This window comes from Toxotes jaculatrix, chromosome 14, assembly GCF_017976425.1.
Source record: "Toxotes jaculatrix isolate fToxJac2 chromosome 14, fToxJac2.pri, whole genome shotgun sequence".
NCBI lineage: Eukaryota > Metazoa > Chordata > Actinopteri > Toxotidae > Toxotes > Toxotes jaculatrix.
Window position 1 is genome coordinate 15,429,925 of NC_054407.1, and position 16,108 is coordinate 15,446,032.

The window sequence follows — 16,108 nt, forward strand, 5'->3', positions numbered from 1 at the left end:
ACTGCATTTAACTAAACGTGAATGCTTTATCATGGTAGTGAAAGCTGAACCCTTTAAGGTAAATATAACACTAGCCGGTCATTAATTGGTATCACTCAACTAAGAGCATATTATCTGTATTATGTAAGAGGTGCTGTAAATGTGTAAACAATCCACACCCTCGTTCAGAGACAGAACCAAATCTTAATCAAACTCAGTTTTAATTAATTCTTTCTCCTTTTTTTTTTTCATCTGCAGGGAATTTAATTTAGACGCAGCTACTGATTTCAGTTTATGTTCTATCATTTTCTGTGGTCAAAGATGCCATATTCAGACATATTTCTCCTTTAAACTTTGAGTTCAGATGGCAAAGAAGAAATTCTAATGGAACAATTTTCGACTTTGCTTTGTGTTTTTATTTTCAATTTAGTTTTCACATTTTTTTTTACTGGGTTTAGAGTATCCTTGCACCTTTTCTCTCCCTGCTCTCTCTCCCTGCCTCTGTCTCTCGTCATTCTCTCTCTACTACGTTTTCTAACTTGATAAAATAAACAAGAGCTTGCTCAACAGAATGATTAATTGCTGATTATTAATCATGATTAATCATTCATGAAGCTAATGTAGCCGTGTACGAACAAAGAATGAGCCTTGGGTTTAACCAAGAAACATGGATAATATTAATCACATTATCAAAAGCATTGTGTAACAAGTAGGAGTGTCACATTTGCACTGAACACTTTGATATGATTACAAGAGGAATAATTTAGAGTTCTGCCCATTAAAATGGCATTGTAATGTGGACATTATTACTCAGTTAGGAGGCTACTGCCTAGCTTATTACATTTGAATTGAAAAGAAAAGATAAAACAAGGATTCAAGTTCAATATTCTTCTTTCCCCAAAATCAAATTTTCTTACTTTTCTTATTTACTTTCAAGTTTGAAAAATGTTTTCCAACTTGGTGTCACTCTTTCATCTGGTGAATTCCTCATCTGACAGCGAGACTCTTTGTATTTGTAACTTCAACTCTAGAGGGCCCTGTAGTCAGAGGTGGAGACCACTGCTGTGCCTCGATAGCGTGACTGAGCAGAACACAGCTGTCAAGAAGTGCGGACAGGCATCTCCGCCGCTCTCAGCTGTGAAAACAGTTAACAAGATGCCCCTCACATACATACACACACACACACACACACTGACACAGAAAGGTTTACTGCTATATTAGCCTATACACAGAAAGGTTTATTGCTGTATCAGCCTATACCTTGTGACCTTTATCTGCTGATGAATAAGTCTTGATTATATCATAGATTGCTGTATTAATATTAGCTCTTTGATACCGTGAAAGAGAAATCACTGCTGATAAAAGTTCAGTTGTAATTAGTCAGTACATTTTGAGCTAACTGTTTTTATCAGTTGGCCTCTACACGGCACTTAAACAGTTCTTTCTAGTGTTGTAAATATGAAAGCAGTTCCACAGAAGCTAATATAATACAGCATAAATAATAATGAAACTGTGTATTAGCCACAGAACTAGAGAGATGGTCGCTTTGTGTCTGATAAGCTGCAGCTTATTGCATTTGCTCATAAGATCACATTTGTAACATGATGCAGAAGATCACACGCCAATTATACACAATTGGTGGCAGTACTGCAGCTGAAACTCAACAGCGGTATTTAAATATTACAAAATCATAGATGTAAAGATGTATTTTTGCATCAACATTTTAACAATCAAGGCAAGGCATTGCTCGAATACGTTTGCCATGCCCTTTCTTATGTTAAGGTTCACCTTGATAGTAACTTGTCTATCTAGGACAAATCTCTCGTTAAAATTCCGTCACATGGGGTTATAAAGGTGATATTGTTTCACCGTTCATTGTCCCAAAGAGTAAAATGACTCCTCCATTACGCGACAGTATCAAGTGAATACGTTTAAAGTTTAACCATGGCACGACCCATAAATCATGTCATTTGAACAGATTAGAAAGGCTGTCTGATATAAAGAGAGAGGGAAAGGAAGAAGGAGGAGAAAAAACAATCACGTATCATGTACCATTAACCTGTCATCTCATCTCTGGTGTTCTGACAAAAGTTATAGAGTAAGTGTGTTCACCTGTGCTTGACAGACTATTGTCTTGACATGCTCATGCAGCGTCTTGGCCCTCTTGCTGCACAATGGAAAACACGTGAACTCCAGTGCAAGGATTTAAAATAAATATAGGAAAGTTATAACATTTTATTCATATTCTTTCAAGCAGGTTAAATAGGTATTAATTGTTCATTTGGCCACTGTTTACAACCTGTGAACACAACAAAGGCATATTTTCACCTTCTTAAAATTTTATTGTGAATGTGTTAGGAAACAGTTGCATTACACATCCATCAGACAGGAGCAGCATTAACATTCATTTGAAATCATGTCTGAGCTAAAAGACTCTAAAATTCTCCATAAAACTGAGGGGAAAATGAACAGATCTGAAGTGAATTATTTGTGGGAGCATCACTATGAGCTTTAAATGAGGATAAACCTATATACAGTATGATATAGAAAAAGCACAGACTTTGTTGACAGAAATAATTGTGTCTTTTCATTTTAACTTTAAATTAGTTCTTAGCTGGGGTAGCAGAGTATCCATCAAACTCTCAGTTCTTTTTTTGTAAAAGGCAATAAAAACACAGAATCTTTATTTCTTAATAGATATGTTTATCCACACAAGGTTCATGTGGGGTACTGAATGGCCAAGCTATGTAGTGGGACAGGGTCAGTGATCCATGGATTCAGGAGGACCATAAATGGGACCAGTCCCTATCAGGACCTGGCGGGACATTCCTGTATCAGGAAAGCTCGGCATGTGAGCCTCGGGCAGAGCCAGACACAGGTTTGTTTATGTCCTTAAGCCCACATCGCGTGCCAGACAGGAGTCACGCATGTCAACACCAATCCCAAAGCATAGAATCCCCTTCCATAGAGACATTAGTCATTACTGTTTACTATAGGCAATGTTTGTGTCATTACTTTGTGTCTTACTCATCAGTTAGCTTATTAAGTAAGCTTTAAAATCCCCAGAAGAATAACACTGAGGCATTTCAGGGCTGTTTGTATATGTGTGCCTCACTGCTTCTCCTCACAATGTTTAGATACGGGCCTCACCCCAACTGACAGCTTTCATTCAAGTAATGCTGCTTTTATTGTGGAGTGATTCCACCGTAACCACTGAAAGCATGTCTGTGTTCAGATGCCAGACAGGTTTAATTTTCTCAACTGAATTCAGAGTTACAAACTGTGCACACAAGATTTTAATAGACAGCTATTTCACTTTTTCTCAGCTTTGAAAGTGAAGATAAAACTAGCAACAATCACACACCAAATATAGCTTTGCATCCTAGAAGAGTGCGTTTAATGCCATCAGCCTTTACCAGAATCATAATAAGAAGGTGTTCATAGCTACAGTTAACTTTCAGTCCAACTAAGAGCAGTTGCTTAGCAGCACGTGTTTAACTATGTATGTGCTCAACACAGGTTGAAAACAGTAATAAAGCATCATTCACTGCTCATGCACAGCAGTGATTAAAGTTTCCAAAGAGCCATTATTACATAGACAGCAATGCTTTACAATTACAGGTATCGTATAGGTATTATAGGTGAAAAAAAAAGAGAGAGATTTACCCATTCACCATGGGTAAATCTCTCAGGTGTAAAACACCAATTGTTGTCATTTCAGTCAGTTATGTTAACATCAAATCAAAGTATTGGTGAGATATGTGAACACAATGTCTTTTCTAAAGAGAAATCCAAAGGAGAAATGAACTGAAAGAGAACACAACCACAAGGTCAGTAAAACCCCTTGTTGCACAAGAAAACTATGCGCATGCAGAACTACCATAAGTACAGTATATCAGTGATGAACAGACACTTTGGGTATGATGACACACTGTGTCATCATCTGACTACTCATGTTTCTCGCTCTGTTGGACTTTTTTTTAGGTGATGACGCATTCGCAGATCTTAAGGTGTGTTCAGACAGAAAACAAAGCCTGTTTTCAACTTGTGTAATCCGTGTAGTCCATGCTGATTTGCCCCAAAAAACCAGTGTTGAAAGCTGTTCAGATGTTAGCTGTCCAAGCTTCCAAGTGTTTCTCTCAGTTTGCCCATGTGTGCTTGTGTCCACTCAGCCTCCAAGTGGACACAAGCACCCTCTCTCAGAAGTCACCAGTAACTGGTACTTTTCCCTCCAGTCTTCCTCCCTTTTTTCCTCCTGTCTATCTTTATGAAGCAGATTTGTAATGTCTCGGGACAAGTGCAAATTTTCTGCTCTGCCACATTTTTCCAGCAACGTGTGTAATTATGTCTCCACAGTCAGAAATGAACTTGGTGAGCACAATGTTATTATAACTGATAACACTGACAAAATTATGAAATTTGGACCCAAATTTAAATAAAGTGAAAATATCCTTTGAATACTTGTTGCCTCTTACAAAAAGCTCCATTTATTCATGCATCTGGTTGACATGTGACCTAAACACTTTTTAATTTTTATTTTTTAAAATACTTTTAAATGGTAGTACTGTAAAAACAATATCAGCATTAAGTAACCCAGTGTATATTGAGACAATCTCTATAATAAAGGAAGATGGTACCACCCTAATTTGTTACTGGCACTGTGTTGTACTGTTTGAGGACACTGATAGTAATGGTTGAGGTGCCACAACAGAAGTGACAATGGGCATGCAGACAATACCACCTGCTGTTATGTGATAGCAGCAAAGAAACAACTATTCATCTACATGCGTTTTCAGTGCTCTTATTATTCTCCTCTCTTTGTTCTGTTATTCTTATATCTCAAAACAACACCCTTCCCCATTATATCTGAAGAGTTTGCTTACGAAGGGAAGCCACAGAGGATTTAGAAGACTGTTTTTCCAAAGCTGACCTTATGTGTCACGATGAGTCATACTTTGTTTATGGTTTTCTGAATGGACATTACAACCTCCCACACTCACACACTGCTTGCTGATTTTTTCCAGTTTTAATCTTTAACCAAAATAAAATCATCATCTCCTTTACTCTGGACTGAATTCCACTTTGTGCCAAAGTCACTGCATCAAAAGAGCAAAACATAACATGATATGTTTATAATACTCCTTACATTTCCTTTGACATTTTTTTTTTTGCAGATGTTTTTCACTTACTACAGCTACGGTTACACGGTTAGCACCTGTGCTGTGAGGAATTCCAGCTATTCCAAAAGCCTTGCTTTCCTGCTCTCTTGTAACTTGAGAGACTGTGTTAATTGGTGGTTCTCTCAAGTGTCTGAGAGATCAGCATTTTGTACTGTTTAGCACATTTAATCTTTTAATTGCTGTTTTTTTTCCCCAAATCATTTTTGTAGTTTGCAGTTCAACTAGTTTGAAACCTACAAAGAGAGATTATAAACAATTCACCACCTGTAAATAGAAAGGAGTAGAAAGCAGACAAAATGCCAGCCTCCAGTGTCTCTTTCTATAGTTACAATGTCATTGTGTTGTGGTCCTTTCCCCAACTATTTTTGTGCCCTTTTACCTCATTGTTTGTTGTTTTGTTGGTAGTGGTTGTTTGATGCTGAATGAGGATCAGATTACAAAGGCTTTGTTTTGATCTTGCTCCATAACACAGCAGGGTTAGAATGACAAGAGGTCAGTGAACGGGAAATGCTTTCATCGTGCCTCACTCTTTGACTCTGGTCCTCCATTGTGTTTATGGGCTAAGTTCACTCTTCTTGATGGGGTTCCCAGATCATCAATGGGTACCAAGCTCTGTGTCACTATGAAAGACATCTTTACTTGTAGCTGTTCATAGAGGTAAGGTACACATGTGGTGACACAGACACAAATATACAAAACCTAAAGAAAATGCAAATGTCCTTTATGAATCATATGATCAAATGAATTTTTGAAAAAAAAAAAGGAAAAAAACTAGGCAAAGACAAAGATGATACTACAAAATTATACATAACAAAAGTGGGACTTCCTTTACTCTCCCTCCTGTTTGCATGCTCTTCTTTTCTGGTGTCACAGTCTGGGTTAAAGGTAAGAGACAGACCGCAGACCCCCAAAGGATGGAGGCCTCTGTCTTTCAAAGAGACCGAAATAGAAATTACAATTCCCCCCAAGCTCTCCGTCGACCTCATCATAACCCACCTTCCCTCCTCAGACCTGACAAACACTGGGTGTAGTAAAGAAAACATCCTTTCACGAGTTGTCCCACTGCCAGTTTCCTGAGCAAGGTATACCCAGTCTCTAACAGAGTGTCTCAGAACCTGAACTTCCCTGTTTAGCAACAGCAGCCGGTGAGTCATCGTAGTGGGCTGTGATTCTCACTGAAGATTACACACTGAGAATAAATTTGGTCTATAAAACAGACCAAACAATATTGTTTCTCTGCTTTTTATAGTATAAGGTTACTTCTCCAAAACAGATTTACTTTCCTTTGATTCTATTGTTGTGCACAAGAAGAATTTCTTCTGCCATGAGGTGACTGTGTATGTCTGAATGTTTTTTTTTTTAGTTCAGTCAGCATATGCTTTCCAAAGCTTTAGGTGCCTCCTGAAATGCCTTTTGAAGGCAGGGTCATACCAGAAATTGGTACAACCAAGTTCATCAGCGTGTCCTCACATGTGACATAGTGATCACTTGGCTTGCGGGGCCTGTTGTAACTTTTTGTGGAGCACTTTATATTCCTGCATAGAGGGTTAAATAAAAATAGATGGTGCAGTCAACTCATAAGCTACTTTTCTGTTTTGGACTCTTAAGCTCTTCGTTTCCCTCAAAGTTCAGTACTGTTGAGATGGTTTGCCTTTTCGTGGACAGCACAACATTTGCATGTCTTTGTTCACCAGAAAGATTTGTGCCGATTGACTTTGCTTCCCCAAATGAATCCACCGACCTCTGTGATTCCATTGAAATACTGGTGTGGCCAGGCCTTTAAGACAGGTGTTTCATGGCAGATAACAAGGAACTCTCCCCAAGGGATGAGTGAATGACTTGGTGGCAGTTTTAAGAATATTATACAAATTTAAAACTTACTGGGGGACTTGGCATTTGTTGAGAATGAACCCCCAAAAATATAGCATTTAAGAGGCCTTGTTTCTCTGTATCCACCACAGCACCAAGGAGATTTCACAAGGCCATAAGAGACTCTACTTTCTATTTTCACTGGTTTGGTTCCAGCTTGGGTGCAAATTTAATTATTCTGACGTCTGGTTTGAACTTTACCCACATGAATCCGAGACCTGGCTCATTTTCAGTCACACATGTTCAGCACTCATTATCAGGAATGTTTATATAGACAACTGATTTATGTTGCTTTATCTGACGTTAGTGATCGGATAGATGTGGAATGATTCATGAAATGGGGTGGAGTAGAGTCTCTCACGCACCTCACTGACATGGGCTGATTGGATGATTGTGCAAGTTTGTCCTTGCAGAATTCTTTGCCAAACTGCCCAGATGGCTCGGTGGCTTTACCTAAATTAGCCTTTGGATTCAACAGCTAGTCAATTGCAGGAAACAAAAAACAACAACACATGAGCCATTACCATGACATCAGGTGCAGTATAACCCATATAAAACTGAGGGAATTCTACATTAGACACCAGGAGAGCAATCTCTGCTGGTGACTTCAAACATTGTGCATGCTACATTAATCTCTCTCAGATCTCTTAACCTGGGAAGATTACAAAAGGATCACATTTCAAGCACAGTTTACATTCTCTCCATTGTACACATACCACACACACAGACATTTGCTTTGCTGAAGAGTGAAAATGTCGACAGCTCTGAAAGAATTCATTTTGAAAATGAGAGGATTTCTTAAAGGACAGAACAAGCAGTCATATTTTCATTGGGTGTGAAGGTACTGCAAGGAAATTCTAAAATATGTTGCTCACATGATTTTTGGTGACCTCCTCCTGTCTGTCAGATCATATTAAATAAATCTATGCACAAAATGGGTGAGACATCTGGACTAGCGACATTCTTTGAAATGGCATCTACAGTGATGTCTGCTGTCCTACAGACACACGTGAATTTCCAAAGATTAAGAGGAAATAAAAAAGGTGCCGAACACTTCTTTCAATGACTCATAAGGGACAGTTGATTTTAAAAGCTGGAAAAGAGTGCAATACATCTTCAAGTCTAAACACTGATGAAAAGACTGGTCACCCAGCGCATGAGGGAAACTCTAATAAACTAAAACATGATCACGTCTCTTCTTTTCTCTTGCCTTTCTTTTACTGTCTCTGTCATACTCTTTCTAACATTTATTGTGTGAAACAGCGACACTTCATTCACGTTACGTGCAGTAACAAAATATCTCTTGTGCCTCATAGAAATCCGGCATTCTCCTATTCAGGTTGTACATAGTGTAAAATGAAATGAAAATATTTTCACTGTCTGAAAATAACACGGTCACAATTGTGAGTCTTAAAATCACGTTACTGACATGACAACTGATTGTAGATCTCACTTTCAAAGTATTTAGGTCAACCAGGGCTAACAACCAGGTATTGGACTGTATGAAAATAAAAGTCAAACTAGTAAAACCATAAAATTCACTTTACATCAACACAAGATTGCTTAAAAACACCCACACACCCAAAGATTATTGTTTTATATGTAATGACCCAAACTTTGATTGCGTTTGTTCCATTGATAGTTAACTTGTGTGTATATTCAAGTTGAGCTTAGAAATCGAGATCATAAAATGCTGTAAGCCCATGAGGTAATGATGCTATTGTACAAGTTTACTTTAAGTGACGCAAGTCATCTTTGAAAAGTCTGCTGATGACACTTTGAACACATATAAAATTCCAACAGGAATGCCAAGTTGAGAGGGCACAGTCATGTTTCCACTTTAAAAAAATCCACCAAAAAAAATTATGTTAGCACAGAGAAATTCATATAATTACATTAGTTATAAGAATTGTTTGAGTGATCACATTGTGGTTAATATTCCCAAGGTTATGACAAAACAATGCATATCACACATAGGTGCACTTCTAAGTATTTTGTGTGTGGTAGTTTCCAATGACCATCACTTTTCCAGGACAATGGCTTTCAGATTTAGAATTTCAGGGAAATACTAACTCCTGAGATGAATGAAAACAAGTTTTTCTATATAGCACAACACTGAGTCTACGGCCGTGCTGTAGAGCTCAACACATCTCACTGATAAAAGGAAAATATTAACCTCATGACAGCACCTGAGGTGATCACCAAAGACATTGTGATTCATCCTCTGGGACCCATAAATGCCTACATATTGCCACGACAACCCCTTCAAAAGTTGCTGAGATATTTAAATCTGGACCAAAGTAGTGGGCAGACTGACCAAGACTGAAATCCCTTGAACTATGCTGCTAGCCAGAAAATGGCAGCTGCTGCAGCTTCAGTATATGAGCTTGGGCCTGGTCTGGAGCGGCCTGAAAGAGTATAGTATAGAATAGTCTAAGCCTGTTCTAACACTGAACAGAGCGCTGATCTGCTGTAGCTCTGCGGTGGGGCCGAAAAAAACAGAGATGTGTGGACTGCAGCCGAGATAGTTAATCTTCTTAGGATGGCAGGTAGGAGCAGGCTAATTCACCTTCAGGAGAGGTTGTGTGTATCCAAACTGTCATACAGAATCCATTACTGCTGTCAGCATGTGTGCAATCACACTCTTATAGAGACAGTATGAGGAATCAGCACACATACAGATAGGCATGTGCGCCCATATGCATGTACTTCATCCACACACTCGTCAAACATGCTGTAAACATTCCCCATTCACAGACATTATGAGTAAACTCACACCGGTTTTGAGGCAAATGTGCTGAGCTCAGGTCCAGCCGAGAGAATGGATCCAGAACAGATCTGGAAGTGTGTGGCTTGGATATAAATATCATTAAACTCAGCTGTCAGATTGCATTTGGCTCTGCACAGAGCGCCGCCATCCATAAGAGCTTGGCTATACTCCACGCAAGTGCTGGGTCTCTCTCTTTCTTCTCTCCTAAACACACACACACATGCATTCTAACATGCTAAATAACCACTACTCACAAAGAAACAGACACAAACACATGCACGCACACACTCTTGGACCACCTGGGAGATCTGTTTATGGAATCTTGCAGAGACCACATGAGAAACAGACGTCGCCTTTTATTTCACTTTAAGTAAAAAAGATCTGAATTGTCTCATTCATTTACATCCAAAATATAGTTTTGTCACTGGGGAACAAGGATTGCAAAGTTATGCTGTGATCACAGACAAAGATTTGTTGTTATAAACAAGCACAAACACAAACTGGAATGGGGTTACTGGTCTACAGCTAAATGCACCAGAGTAAATATTTTTTACCACTACCTTGCCTTGTGGTGTTTTACAGAGACAGGGTAATTAAATTAGGAAAGACAACCCTGGTAATAAAAGCGCAACAAATATATAATATGGCAACGAAATACTAAAAATAAACAAGATGATAAAGATTATGATTATCTCGGATCCACAGTACATTAAATCATCTTGACAGGATGGCATTTGCCCTCTGATTGACTCCTATCTGAGTAGGTGTAAATAAGGTGTGTGCTGGTAAACCTGTGTTGGTTTCGTGCAAAGCCAGCGTTTTACAGGCACTCACCTAAAGGGAGTTCCTCCTCCCATTTGCACGCAGAGCCCTTTGTTGTCTACGTTGTGAGTCTTTTTTTCCCCCCGTCTTCTTTTCTCTCATTTGAAAATAACCCAAACAGGTCCTGTAGACGTAGTAACGGTGATATTATCTAAGCATACTTCACCTGAAGGGGATCCCATCACAGAGATTTTTTTTTTTTCCTTCCTGCCTGCACGAATGAAGCCTGGAGGCCTGAAGGCAGGCAAAACAAGTTGAGCACGGTTGGGACAGGCTAAGCACTGCTCGTAGATTCTTTTTCTTTTTCTTTTTTTCAAGGTTTCTGTAAATAGCCATTTTGCTTCGTTAAAACACCCAAAATGTCAGGACATTTTGGTTTGTACACATTAAATGAATAGCAGGTAATGGATATTGTAGGGCCTGTAGGAATTCTGACAGTTCTGCCCTGTAATGTAATGTGATTTTAACATCACAATTTAGGTTTTGTTCCACTAACAGACTTGAGGTGATGTTGCGCTACCTTATTTAAGTTGTCAGTGCGTAAAACTTGAAAAACAGAGACTTCGTATACAGTATGATTAAAATGCTGATAACATGAGAACTCCCATCAAGATCCCACATGTCGATTTACGAAAGCAGCCTTAAATGTTTAGGCACAGGGCAGCAGACCATGGCCTCACGCAACTGTTGTTCTTAGAGATAAAGCCTGTAGATTAATGGTTAGTTGTCATACTGGCACACAGACTTGTTTGTAACAAGAAAAAAAAAATCACACTTGCTCTAACCACCGTTTAAGCTACTGTGATACATGGCCTTTCACATTTAAAATCCAGCATTCCTCTGCCACTATCCAGAGAAAATGGACAAATGAAAAGAACATGTTATCGGGAACTGAAGTTTAATGGATTGTATTTCACATTTACCACTAAGGTACATTTGATCTTATTTAAAGTACAACACTGCTAGTTTGGGTTTGGTAATGAGCCAAGATAATTATAATTTGTGTATTTTTCTGTGAGAGGATTTTCTATATTATATCATATTATCATCAGGTTCTCATTTTACTATCATCACCTTTTTCTTGTTGCGAACTGCAGTACGAAGAACCACCTAAGGAATTAGGTGGTTGCCAGAGATCCGTGTGGAACTACTCTGGAAAGCGTGCTTTGGTTTTCTGGACATCCCAAAAAACAAAGCTGGTGCGATGTGCAAAAATCCAAGAAAATCCAGGCAATACGATGAAGAATGTATTAACATTTGTGATCCTAGTGTAGCCACACATTGTCTGAACCATTTGAAAATAAATGTATAGATAATGTAATTTTTTTTTTTACATTTAAGTAATGAGGTCTTTGATTAAAGAAATAAAACTCTGCAAGTCCTCTAGTTTCGAATCATAATGAAGAATGTCATAATGTTTACACAGTCTGTTTTACATTTGTTCCTCGGGTGTCAGTTTGAATATAACCAGTTTTGCATAAATCGCCACGATCAGAGGGGGAAATGAGGGCATATTGTTTCGTTGTTTCAGTCTAACAGTGGTTCAACTTTATGCTGGTTCCAAGTAACTGCTGATGTGGCCGCATCAACATCTGATGAGAAACGAGAGAGAAACAAACAGATGAGCAAGAAGATCTGTTGATGTCTTCAATAACACAGGGTGTGGAGCAAACTAATGTCAAAGAAATGAAGCTGAATTTGGACAAAAGTATTTATAACTGTATAATATCCTCTTTCAGTTTACACAAGACGCTGACTCAGTGTAAAGAACCGCCCAGCTATCTTGATATTTTAATTCCAAACTTAAGCTTGTCTCACAGCTATGCTTTGATCACTGTGGCTGCACATGGCTTTAGCTTCCTTTTTGAACATTTGTATTTCATGTGATTGAATTTGACTGAATTTACTCGTTGCTATGGCAAAGTGAGTTACAAGATGAAAACAGAGAACATGTCGTTGCTTGTTTACGGCTTTGAGTTGTTACTATTTTAGTTACAGTATGTGGTGCCATGCTCTGAAGCTTTGGACACGGAAACAGACGGAAACAAAACATATTCAGATTCAGAGGCCACAATAAGAGGGAATAAGAGAGAGTGGGCTTACCTGCAGGAGATGATGAACCTGATGTCTCTCAGAGCAGGGACATAAACATATAAACAGGGGTCCTTTAAAATGAGAAATTAAGGCCTGTCATTGACTAACCAACCTGCTGAATCTACTTTTCTGCTGGATGGAAGTAAATGTATTTTTATAGATAATACTTTTATTTATTTATTTTACTGCATCTACTGCATCTATGGTGCGCACAATTCATTTAGTATTTTGTACTTCTTTTGAGGGGTTTCATTTTTATAATCCTTAATGCTATTGACAACCAAATTTTGTGATTTAGTAATATTCAGAAAACTGCTCATAGTGCGAACACTGCAAAGTAGTTTGTCGTAACATATGAGCTCGGGATTTGTGCAGAGGACCTATACAATGAATGCATTCTAGGGAAAGTAGGAAACCATTTCTGACAAAAACATAGTGACTTGTAGCAATTTAGATCCCAAATTCGAAGAAGAGGCATGAAAATGATCAAAGTAAAAATACCTGCCAAAAATACTCAGAGAAGTTTATCTGGCCTTTGTCTCTACCGTTCTGTAATGATGTTAACAGTTTTGTAGCCCTGCTGCTTGTCAGTAACAGCTTATGAGATCCTCTCCGTTTACATACTAGGCCTCCACACAGACCTCACTACCCGGAACCCAGACGAGAATAAATAGAGAAAGGATCGACCCCTTTCCCTAACGCATCCACTGTCATCACTCACACTGTTATGATTTTTTACCTCCATTCGTGAAAACTGTTTCCCCATTTGCTAGCTAAACTGAATCCCTATCTCAACCCCCACCCTCAGTGCTGTGCCTTCGGCAGTGTTTACCCCATTCCCCCTTTTTTGTCTAAACATGAGTGAGGAGTTAAGTGGTGGACTCACATAGATGGCTAGCATGAAGTACACATCACTACTCTTACACCAAACCAGTCTCCTGCACCTAGTGGCTACCTGGTCAAGCAAACCATGTCCCAGGGTGCCTATATCATAAATAAATGAAACGGCATGTTGCACAATTTTGTGAAAACATGATGGGAACTCCACCGGTCAGTTTTTAATTCTGTTTTCTAGTGTACCTTGCTGGTTGGTCTGCCTGTGACTTTATTACCAGTTCATCATCAGTTGGTCCCTGCTTTTGATTGATGATGTTATTTCACTAAAAATATACATGATGCTATACAGACAAAACTGTTTGTTTAAGAATGGAGAAGATGGGTTAACACAATGTGGTGCAAAACTAGACCATATATAAAAATGCATCGGCAAAAACCATGGTCAGGATATATTAAAAACAATAGTTGACCAACTAAGAAAATGTGAAAAATATAAATGTCGAGAAGCTGCAACTGTAGGAAAATGTAGTGAAGGTGAATGAAAAAAGTGATGAATTTGATAAATTAGAAACTAGAACGCAAAGATTGAAAATACGATTGCCCTGTGCCAGAGGAAAATATATTTTTTTAATTTGAGTCTTTGACAGTATAATTGTGGTTTCTGAACTGATCCCCAGTCCCCATATGCAAAAAAGAATGTCAGTACATTTTATTTTGATTTGTTTGGAAGCTCAATCATTTTACCTCTGACGTGACAAGACCAAAATAGAAACTTCCCAAACCAGCAGCCGGCAAGGGCCCCCTTTTCATGTACGCTATACAGGCCAGATATACACGAAGAAACATATAGAGCCAAATGCACATGAAAAAACACACTCTACTGTAAGCTATCTGATGATGAGTAAGAACACGTACATGTTTGTGCAAAACCATAATGCACCAGTTAAATACTGAGACACTGGTAAGGCGGTTTCAAAACAGACCTGTCAAAATACCATAATTAGTGGCTTGTGAAATATTTTGAGGTGGGATGTATTGTACAATGATAATAAACACACAGCTACCATAAATAGCATGAAGGAATGCATGGAATCAACATGAAATTTTGTGTCTATTTTGAACCACTCAACACATCCCTGAGTATGAAGCCACCCAGTGATCGTTGCGCTCTCAGCAGCGTAATCTTCTGCAAAACATCTGAACACGAGAACACTTCAGTCAGAGTTGTGCAAACTAAACCCCCCCCCAGGTTGACATCTTCACTGAGTTATTTTTAGAACTCTTGTGGAACAATTTACATTGCTGAAATGCTAATCACAGTTTAAATATTTGTGTCCTATATTTTAAAAAAAAGTTTCATAATCTGTCCTGACATGTAAGACAGTTCTTTTATGCAATACAAAATGATGACATTATACAGTTTTGTACTGCAGTAATGGCACTGTGCATGTTTTTAAAAAAGCAATAAATCGAATTTTCTATTTTGACATACAATAAATGCACAGTCTTTGATTGTTATATAAAGAAAGTACATGAACCAAATTGCATGGAACAAGTGTTTATGGGCACATTGCTCTATTTACAACACATACCTTATTTCATCAACTTATCCCGAGAGACCTTATCTGTACTGTGTGACCTCAACAATGTCACTATGTCACTGTCTTGTCAACAGATTACTCAGTCAACAGATTACTCTCACGAACAGCTGATTTCGTTTGATAGACACACAAAAAGCAAACTTGTCTTAAGCCTTATCTTCATGATCACATATCTTACTCCCAAACATATGGTGAATTGTAATTTCATAATGTGGTGCAAACTCTTACAGTGAACAAGCTCCAGTAGCATTAGCAAAATCTGTTACATGAAGCTGTGGTGTGATTGAAAAGAAATATTCAACATATTCAGTTCAGCCCAACGCTCACTGATGCTAAAATCTACTGTCACAACATAACAAAACAAAACATTTGGTGTTTTCCTTCCTGCTCTGTATTTAGCAAGAGCTTTGATCTTTACACCTGCAGTCAACTAAGAATATTTATTCTTTTTCCTCGTGCACTGAAAAAAATGTTTTGTTGAATTTACTGTTGAAAGTGGTTGCACGCAATACATTCATCTAAATCCAGACATTTTTTAAGTTGGCTGTACTAGTAATTTCAAATAAATTACATAAGCACTTTCGGCATGAAAATTCTGAGTATTTGTTACTTTTTTGTATGAGTTGTGGCAGCCTGGAGCAGCTCCCAATTCCATTTGACAAAATTAGAGTCTTGTTCAAAAACTCCACAGTAAAAAATGCACATTGGGCCAACCAGAAAGATAAAAGTAAGCAAAAAAGAGGAAAAAAAATTCTCAAGAGCACTTCTCAAGAAGAATCAAAATAATTAAATTGTTTTATGCTACTATCACAGGGAGACCCCATGCACTAAAGTAAGGCACATGTGCTACACACGTGCCTTACATGTGCTCTTTCTCAGGTAGATTTTATCAGAATGTTGATCCTGGTGTGAACTGCTGGTGGTGATGTGTGTGGTATGAACATTTGGAGGAGGGA